The sequence below is a fragment of the Lipotes vexillifer genome, unplaced genomic scaffold (genome assembly GCF_000442215.2).
Source record: "Lipotes vexillifer unplaced genomic scaffold, Lipotes_vexillifer_v1.1 scaffold194, whole genome shotgun sequence".
NCBI classification, from domain to species: Eukaryota; Metazoa; Chordata; class Mammalia; order Artiodactyla; family Lipotidae; genus Lipotes; species Lipotes vexillifer.
This window is the reverse complement of record NW_006771758.1, coordinates 1,322,717-1,332,072: the sequence shown is the minus strand read 5'-3', so window position 1 is coordinate 1,332,072 and position 9,356 is coordinate 1,322,717. Positions and strand designations below refer to the sequence as shown.

Sequence of the window (9,356 nt, the reverse complement as noted above, 5' to 3'; positions counted from 1 at the left end):
TCCCTACTGATGTGTCCCCTCTGTCATCTATCAATATTACATAAGTGTGTGGCTTTGTTTCTGAGCATTCTATTCTATTCTATTCTATTCTATTCTATTCTATCCTATCCTATCCTAACCTATCCTATCCTAACCTATCCTTTTCCATATTTGTAACTCTTTTTCCATGGAGAAACCTGGTTTTCATTATCCTTGATGTATTTAACTATTTGCTCAATTCCCTCTGTATGTAACCAAATTTTTTCTGTGTAGGCCAAAATATAAGAGGGGGAGGAGGAGGGGCAAGGAAAGGAAGCAGGAGGAAAGAGGAAGGAGGAAAGAGAGTTTTGTTTTTTATCTTTATTTTACAGAACAATCTGCCCTCTCTCACAAACAAGGAAGAAAAGACCCAGAAGGGCAGGGGAGGGGATAAGTGCCCCAGGGGAAACAGACCAGTCCAGTCACTGCCTTTGGGGTGGGGCTAGGTGGCAGGCTGGCAGATGGAGCCAGCTGGCCTGTCCTTCTGTCTCCTAGGTGGTTCCTGGCAGCCTTTTAAAAAAAGACTTTTTTTAAATAAAAGAACAGTTTTAGGTTCACAGGAAAATTAAGAGGAAGATAGAGATTTAATATACTCCCTGTCCCCACACATGCATAGCTTCTCCCACTGTCAACATCCCCCACCAGGTTGGTACATTTGTTATAACTGATGAACCTTACATTGACATGTCATTATTACCCAAGGTCCAGAGTCTACATTAGGATTTACTCCTGGTGTTGTACATTCTATGTTTCTGGACAGATGAATGTACAAGGATATGAATCTATGGTTAAGAGTATCATATAGAGTAGTTTCACTAGGCTAAAAATCTGGCAGCCTTTTAAAGCTTAAGTTCCTTGGTTATTTTAGAGGCAATGCTTTTGAGGGCCATGGAGGTTCTGGCTGTGTGTTTAAATGACCCTGTTGAGGGACGATTGTGGGAGTTTGCACAACTCCGCCTCCCAGTGCGGGAAGCCTTCTTGGCCCTGGGGTGCCATCCATGCACAGTAGCACCATTTCTTATTCAGCTCATACTGGCAGCTTTTGTGTCGAGCACCTTGCTGAATTTTCATGCCATGTTAAAGGACTGCATGGAGTTTGTGATCTTCATACTCCATGTAAAGCATAGTGTGTGGCTTGGCCTCCCTAGCTTTGAGTATCTCCATATGCTGTTTGCTTGTAGGTTTATGCAGGTTCCTTCTGGCACACCTGAAATAAGCATACCTTCATATAAACTTAAGGGAGAACTTGCTAAAGAAGCCACCAGTGGCCCAGTGCTAGCTGTGGTTATTGCCCAAGGGAGAGGCTGGGATCACATTTGGGCAAAAATCTGCTGATCCCAAATGTACTGCCCAGTGTATAGGGAATTTCCTTTGGATAAACTGTGGAGGAAATTTGTTCCATCTGGGGTCCCAGCATCGCTGCTAAAGTTTTGGGTGGAGGAGGAGGCCGCAGGGACACACTGGAGGTTGTGCTGGGCTGCAGTGTTTGGCAATTAACCTAAGTGAGTCCTAGGATCCCTTTCTGTGTGTAACCTATGGATGCATCAGCTCAGTCTGCAGGGTCCTGTAGTTAGACAGTGGCTCTACATCAAGCTTTAGCTTCTCATCTGCATGACCCACATTCGTTCATGAATCCTCCATGATTTACTCTAAAGTATCTCTCTTGCTGGCATTGAAAATGAAAGATTTCTTGAGCAGGTTTTCATGTTCCATGCACAAGTCTAAGAGAATATGGTATATTTTGCCCAGTACTCCCTCTCATATCTCCTTGAAGTTCTGCCCATCAAAGGCAGGGCTCCACTGACCAGTATAAAGGATGACTCCTAAGCTCCACACAGCAATGGAGAGTCCATCATACTTTTGGCCCTGGGTGAGTTCCAGGGCAGCATAACAGGGGACTGCCACAGAGGGTATCCAGCTTATTGCTAAAGGTGAATTTGATGCAGAAGCCAAGGTCTGCAATCTTGGTGGTCATGTCAGCATCCAGGATAATGAACTTCTGGTGCTGGTACTTTATAGCAGACTCTATCTGGCAGAATTTGACTTGGATCTCTTTTTCTTGCAAACTGCCAAGAGCCACTATGTACTCTCTTCCAGCAGCATATTCCATGACAAGGAGTCTTGTCCTCAGCCTCCATCACTTCAAATAACCTCACTGTATTGGGATGATTCAAAGCCTTCATGAATTTTACTCTGTGGGATAGTCCCTGGAGACTGGAGGAATCCTGTTGATGCTTGTCAATGATTTTCACAGCTACCTCCTTCCCAGTCAGGATGTGTCAGGCCAACTTCACCTTGGCAAAGGTACCCTTGCTGTTGGTCTTGAGGAGCTGGTTGTTGCCAGCATGGGTTTCCTCCTCAGCAGAGATGGTGGAAAGCCCTGCAGCATGTTAGATTCACTGAGGGGGTTGAAGGCAAGGTGTCCCAAGATCAGCTTAAACCTGGGAAAAGCTGGTGAGATTGGTCCAGGTCACCTCAAAAGAAAATCACTTTTCACACTACCTGATGAACTGATCTTTATAATGGAATCAAAACACAATGGCATGGGCTTCCCTGGTGGCGCAGTAGTTAAGAATCCACCTGCCAATGCAGGGAACACGGGTTCGAGCCCTGGTCCAGGAAGATCCCACATGCCATGCAGCAACTAAGCCCATGCGCCACAACTACTGAACCTGCGCTCTAGAGTCTGCGAGCCACAACTACTGAAGCCTGTGCGCCTAGAGCCCATGCTCTGCAACAATGAGAAGCCTGCGCACTGCAACGAAGATTAACCCCTGCTCGCCGCAAGTAGAGAAAGCCGGTGCGCAGCAATGAAGGCCCAATGCAGCCAAAAAAATAAAAATAAAAAAACCACAATGACAGACTAAAATAAAAATACACTAAGTAAAAAAGAAATGAGAAAAAATAATAAGTAAAAAAGAAAAAAAATGAGGGAAAGAAAAAAGAGAAAACAAGTAAAAAAAAAAAGAGAAAAAGAAAAAAGGAAAAAATTAAATAGAGAAAAAAGAAAAAAAATAAATTGAAAAAGTAAGAAAAAAGAAAACCAAAAAAAAAAAAAAAAACAACAAATGGAATCTACAGACAGCCTACAATGTAAAGGAGAAAACAACCTAACTTTGGTCAAAGTCCCTCAGGTCACTGAAAAGCAGCTTCCCAAGCTAGAAGGACCACAAATCTAGGCCAACCAGAAACTTGTATAGGTGCTTAGAATTCCATAACAATGGCTCCTTATGAGGACATAGCAAGAAAGGGACCTATTCTGGTTAGTAATACCCCACAGTGGTTTCCTCATTTTTCTTTCTTTTTTTTTTTGTCTGATGAACCATTTTAGACTTAAAAAAATTATTGAAAATCCCAAACAGCTTTTAATTTATATGAATATAGCTATCAATATTTACATTATTAAAATTTAAAACCTGTATGATGTTTCAATGGCTTTTTTATTTCTAGTTTGAAAAGTTGTAATAATTTTTGGCTTAGTTTATTTTCAAATGTCCAAATATGTGGGGATTTTAAATTTGTCTCTTTATTAACTTCTTTTTTCATTTTATTCATTTTTTAGTTTGTATCTATAAAATAAAAATACTCTCTATAAGAAATATAACTTAAATGCCATTCTAAAAATAATGATTCCTCAATACCATCATCTAGTCAGTGTTAAATTTAATTGTCTTATGCATTTTGAAAATTTTGGTTTTTCAGATTATCTGCTTGAATTAGGATCCAAAAATAATTTATATTTTGTGATTGGTTCATATGAATTTAAACCTCTTTCAGTCTGTCACTTTCTACTCCATCTCCTTCCTTCCCTGTCTTGTTATTTATTTTTGAGGAATTCATGTTGTTAATTTCCTACTGTTTGGATTTTCCTGGTTGTATTCCTGTGGTGTACATTAACAAGTTCCTCTGTACTTCCTGTAAATTGATAGTTAAAATTGCAAGGCTGATGAGATTTAGATGTGATCTTTTTGGTGAGACTCCTTCATGCGTGGTGGTGTGTTCTTTTATCAGGAGGCTGATGATCTTTCTTTTTGTGAGGTTAGTAGGCTTCCATGCTCATTGCTGAGATCCATTAAATCATGACAAGTAGCAAATTACTAAATCTATCATCCCTTCATTTATTAGCTGGAATACTTCTGCAAGAGAAATGTCTCCCAATTAGCTCAATTACCTTGTGGTCATTGATGATGGTCTTTATGATTCCTTTTCCTGAAATTTTTTGGAGGCTTTTTTATTGGGCTAACACACATACTTTTTTTCAGTTGTTTTTCATATAGGGCTTCCAGGTGAAATTTCACTTGAGCAAATGTTTCTTCAGCAAAAAAGTTAGTTTGAAAGATTCTGAACTAAGCCCAAGAAATAATGGCCAAGTGAGGAATTTTGGCATCAGAAACATCATTTTGGATATTTGAGGTCCCGCCCGAGAATATTTGGGATCTTGTTAGGGCTGAAAAAAATATAAAGTCAACCATCTACAGCGCTACTCACAGCCCTTACCAATGTGCCTAACATGCAATATATGGTCAATGTATGGTAGCCATTGCTAATATAGCATAATCTAACCATCTAATTTTTTATGTGGGAAATGGGCTCATTCATTAGTTTGTTCATTCATCAGATGCTTCCTGGGCCCTTATGCTCTGAGGAGGCACTATTCTGGGTGCTGGATAAACTTCAGAAGAAAGTCCCTGAGTTTCCTGTGCTTTGTTGTGGGGTGGGGAAAACAACAAGTTAACAAATTAACAGCCATATTGAGAGGGTGATGAATGATATGAAGGAAATAAACATGGTGATGTGTTAGTGCTACTGGGTGGGACATTACTTTAGATGGGTACTAACATTTCATATGAAATTTCCTTGACAGGAAGGGACAAGATCTACGAAAAGGACTCTCTGAGCAGAGGGTACCACAAGGCAAAAGGCTCTGAGGAAACAAGTTTGGTATGATTGAATTGCAGAAAGTCAATCAGTGTGGCTGACATAGTGAGCAGGCAGAAGTGTGGTGGAAGGAAAGTCGAGAGAGGCAGGCGGTGGCAGAGACCAGAATCCAGCTTTTCTGGTCGATTCTGTCCTGATACATTTTATGTTTCATTTTGCATGATTCTGGGGCACTGTAGCTGTGTTTCTTCAGCATAACATGTGCAGCTGCAGAATAGAATGTTTTAGAAATCACTTCTCTCTCCCTGTCTGCCCCTGCTCCGGTCTAGACCTGTCCCTAGGTAGCCAATTCTGAAGGAAATCTGGTCCCTTGCTGCAGCCTGGGTTTTGTTTCTGATAACTGCAGTCTTGGTGTTCCCAGGGACTGAGGTGTGAGCTGCTGATTTGAGCAGGGTTGGAGAGCCAGCTCCTGGACCAGTCCTGCTTTGTGCTCTGCCCTGACCTCTGGTGGACTCAGCCTGCTAAGACATTGACCAAGCTAGAAGCTGGAAGCCTTTGCCTTCTATCCCTACCTGCCTGAATTTGGTTCGGAGTGTGCACGCTATTATGAAGGCTTTGTGAAGAGACAAAATTTCAGACACTGCCACGGGGTGGCCAGATGGCTTTTGACCATCCAACACCTCTTACGCCGGTATGACAACCATTCTTTAGAGTTTGGATGGCATCTATCCTGCCAGTACCCCAGGCACAATGCGTGGGCATAGGATCCAGCCTGACCAATGGGAGCATTCATTCCTTTGGCCTGAAGGATTGGTTCAGAAAGAGCACATGGTCCAAATTGGGCAAATCAGGTCTTCTTTAAGGGTTTGATACAGGGACCTTGGGACAGAGGGCATCTCTCTTTCCCCTGGATCTAGAATTTTATAGATTCTTGTATACCTGGATTGCCAGTAACCATCTCTTCGGCCCCATTGAGAGAGGCTGCCTGCGAAATTAACACTGAGGAGGAAGGTGGGGTCTGTAAATTCAAAGGGAGTTATCATTTAAGCTTCTGCTTCTGGGTGTGCCAAGGGTGAACCAATAAATTCCTTTTTTCTCTTAAGCTACTTTCAGTTGGGTTTCTCTCACAACTGGAAATCTCCTAATTAATACCATAACCAGTGTTAGTCAAAGTTATTATTAGTAGTAGATAAAAGTAAATTTGAAGTATATACAGTGTGACACCTTCCTTTATGACACCACATTTGTAATTATATAGTGATTTGGGTAACTATTTTTTAAAATAAATTTATTTATTTTTATATTTTAAAAAACGGTTCAAAATTAAAATTAGGAAAAGAGAAAAGATTGGCCTTATCTGAATGGGCACTCACGTTTGCATTGCCTTTAAGAAACTTCCAATTCCCTAATAGGACAAATACACCAGAGAAGGACCATTTGCATTACAAAATAATTTTTAATTTTCCAGGGGGCGGAAAAATCCCCTCAAGTCTTATTCAAATAATAGCGATTTAAATGATCTAATGGGGGCTTCCCTGGTGGTGCAGTGGTTAAGAATCTGCCTGCCAATGCAGGGGACACGGGGTTGAGACCTGGTCCGGGAAGATCCCACATGCCGCAGAGCAACTAAGCCCATGCACCACAACTACTGAGCCTGTGCTCTAGAGCCCACGAGCCACAACTACTGAGCCCGCGTGCCACAACTACTGAAGCCCGTGCACCTAGAGCCCGTGCTCCACAACGAGAAGCCACCACAATGACAAGCCCGCACAATGCAATGAAGAGTAGACCCCGCTCACCGCAACTAGAGAAAGCCCATGTGCAGCAACGAAGACCCAATGCAGCCAAAAATAAATAGATAAAATAAGTAAATTTATATAAAAAAAATGATCCACTGAAGAGTTCAGCTGTAGGGGAAATTGGAATTAGTCCTAGAGGGCAAATCTTCCCTCCCTCCCTCCCTTCTCTCCTCCTTTCTTTCCTTCCTCTCTTTATCCCTTCCCCCCTTCCTTCTTTTCTTCCTTCTCTCTGTTATTTTGCTAAAATAAAAAAAATTCTTTTTTTTTTTTTCCAGACTATGAAGTTACTGTAAAAAAGAAAGTTTGGACAATAAGGAAAGGTGTAAAGGAGACAGCAAAAATTACCCATGATGTTACTACCTAAAAAATAATAGTAAAAGCAGTGTAAGGCATTGTTCTAAACATTTTACATATATTAACATGTTTAAACTTCACTAATAACCAGAGGAGGTAGTTCCTACTGTCATTCACATTTTACAGAAGGGAAAGTTGAGGAAGAGTGTGTTAAATTTCTCAAGATCAAATTCTGTGTGGCCTTGTTGAGAAGGAGGCACTTTGGACCCTTTGGTAAATAGTCTTTGGTACATATGTGTGCACAGTTGCTCACATTCATGTGTATGTACAAATGTGCACACACCATAATCACCCACATGTACACAGACTTGCGCACACATATGCCACTATTACATGTATGAGCACACAGACGTTTTACAAAACAATCATTTTATCATGGTACCTTATGACTTGATTTTAAAATATATACAATAGTAGGCAGAAGAGTATAATAAACCCCATGTGCTCATCACTCAGATTCACCAGTGGTCAATTTGTGGCCAATTTTGTTTCATCTCTACTCCCAGTACTTTCCCTTCTCTATAGATTAAAAAAACAAAGAACTAACTTTGAGATAATTTTAAACTTAAGGAAAATTGCTAGTATAGAGAATACCCAAATACTCTTTACCCAAATTCACTGATTTTTGACATTTTGCCACATTTGCTTTATCATTCTCTCTCTTCTTTTCTCTGCATGTGTGTGTGTACGTGTACACATATATATAAAATTTTTAATTTTTTGGACCATATGACAGGAGGCTGCATGGCTGAGGCCCCTTTATTTCATCATACCTCAGTGCCCGTTTCCTAAGAACGAAGATATTTTCTTACATAGCCACAGTACAGTTATTAAATTTAGAAGTTAATTAATACAGTACTTTTATCTATGGTTCATATTCCAGTTTTGTCAATAATTTTTTTTTTTTACATCTTTATTGGAGCATAATTGCTTTACAATGGTGTGTTAGTTTCTGCTTCATAACAAAGTGAATCAGTTATACATATACGTATGTTCCCATATCTCTTCCCTCTTGAATCTCCCCCCTTCCCACCCTCCCTATCCCACCCCTCCAGGCGGTCACAAAGCACCGAGCTGATCTCCCTGTGCTATGCGGCTGCTTCCCACTAGCTATCTACCTTACGTTTGGTAGTGTATATATGTCCATGCCTCTCTCTCGCTTTGTCACAGCTTACCCTTCCCCCTCCCCATATCCTCAAGTCCATTCTCCAGTAGGTCTGTGTCTTTATTCCTGTCTTACCCCTAGGTTCTTCATGACATTCTTTTTCTTAAATTCCATATATATGTGTTAGCATACGGTATTTGTCTTTCTCTTTCTGACTTACTTCACTCTGTATGACAGACTCTAGGTCTATCCACCTCATTACAAATAGATCAATTTCATTTCTTTTTATGGCTGAGTAATATTCCAGTGTATATATGTGCCACATCTTCTTTATCCATTCATCCGATGATGGGCACTTAGGTTGTTTCCATCTCCGGGCTATTGTAAATAGAGCTGCAATGAACATTTTGGTACATGACTCTTTCTGAATTATGGTTTTCTCATTTTTTTTTTTTTTTTTTACAAGACAAAGATTTAATGAAAGTTGGTCAGTGGGTATGTATTAATCCAAAGGGCTAAATAGTTAAATAGAAGTAAATGAAGTAAATGTTACATGTTATCATCATCTGATTCATCTTCTTCCTTCAAAGATTCCTTGGCATATTTCTCTGCCTCTTCCCTTATATCTTTTGGAACAATTTCATGTCTTCCGTTAGTTATTTCACCAACCCAGCTGAGCTCTAGTTCAAAAGCTTTATCCTTAACTTCATCATGTACTATGTAAATTATTTTTGCAACTTCTTTAACAACATCACAGCAGGTCATTTCTTTCATCTGAAGCTTTTCGATTTCTGTCTTTGCAGCTTGTCTGGCTTTGCCAATGGCACAGCCCCAATAACCATATGAAACAACCGTACTATGTAAATTATTTTTGCAACTTCTTTAACAACATCACAGCAGGTCATTTCTTTCATCTGAAGCTTTTCGATTTCTGTCTTTGCAGCTTGTCTGGCTTTGCCAATGGCACAGCCCCAATAACCATATGAAACAACCGTAGTAGTAGTGGGATTGCTGGGTCATATGGTATTCTATTTGTAGTTTTCTAAGGAACCTCCATACTGTTCTCCATAGTAGCTGAACCAATTCACATTCCCACCAGCAGTGCAAGAGTGTTCCCTTTTCTCCACACCCTCTCCAGCATTTATTGTTTCTAGATTTTTTGATGATGGCCATTCGGACTGGTGTGAGATGATATCTCATTG

The 9,356-nt window shown here is 40.4% G+C and overlaps 1 pseudogene; it reads right to left on the bottom strand.

Moving 5' to 3' along the window:
• Positions 1-1,662: 1,662 nt before the first annotated feature.
• On the bottom strand, positions 1,663-8,919 carry LOC103070410 (serine/threonine-protein kinase MARK2 pseudogene; annotated as a pseudogene).
• Positions 8,920-9,356: the final 437 nt, after the last annotated feature.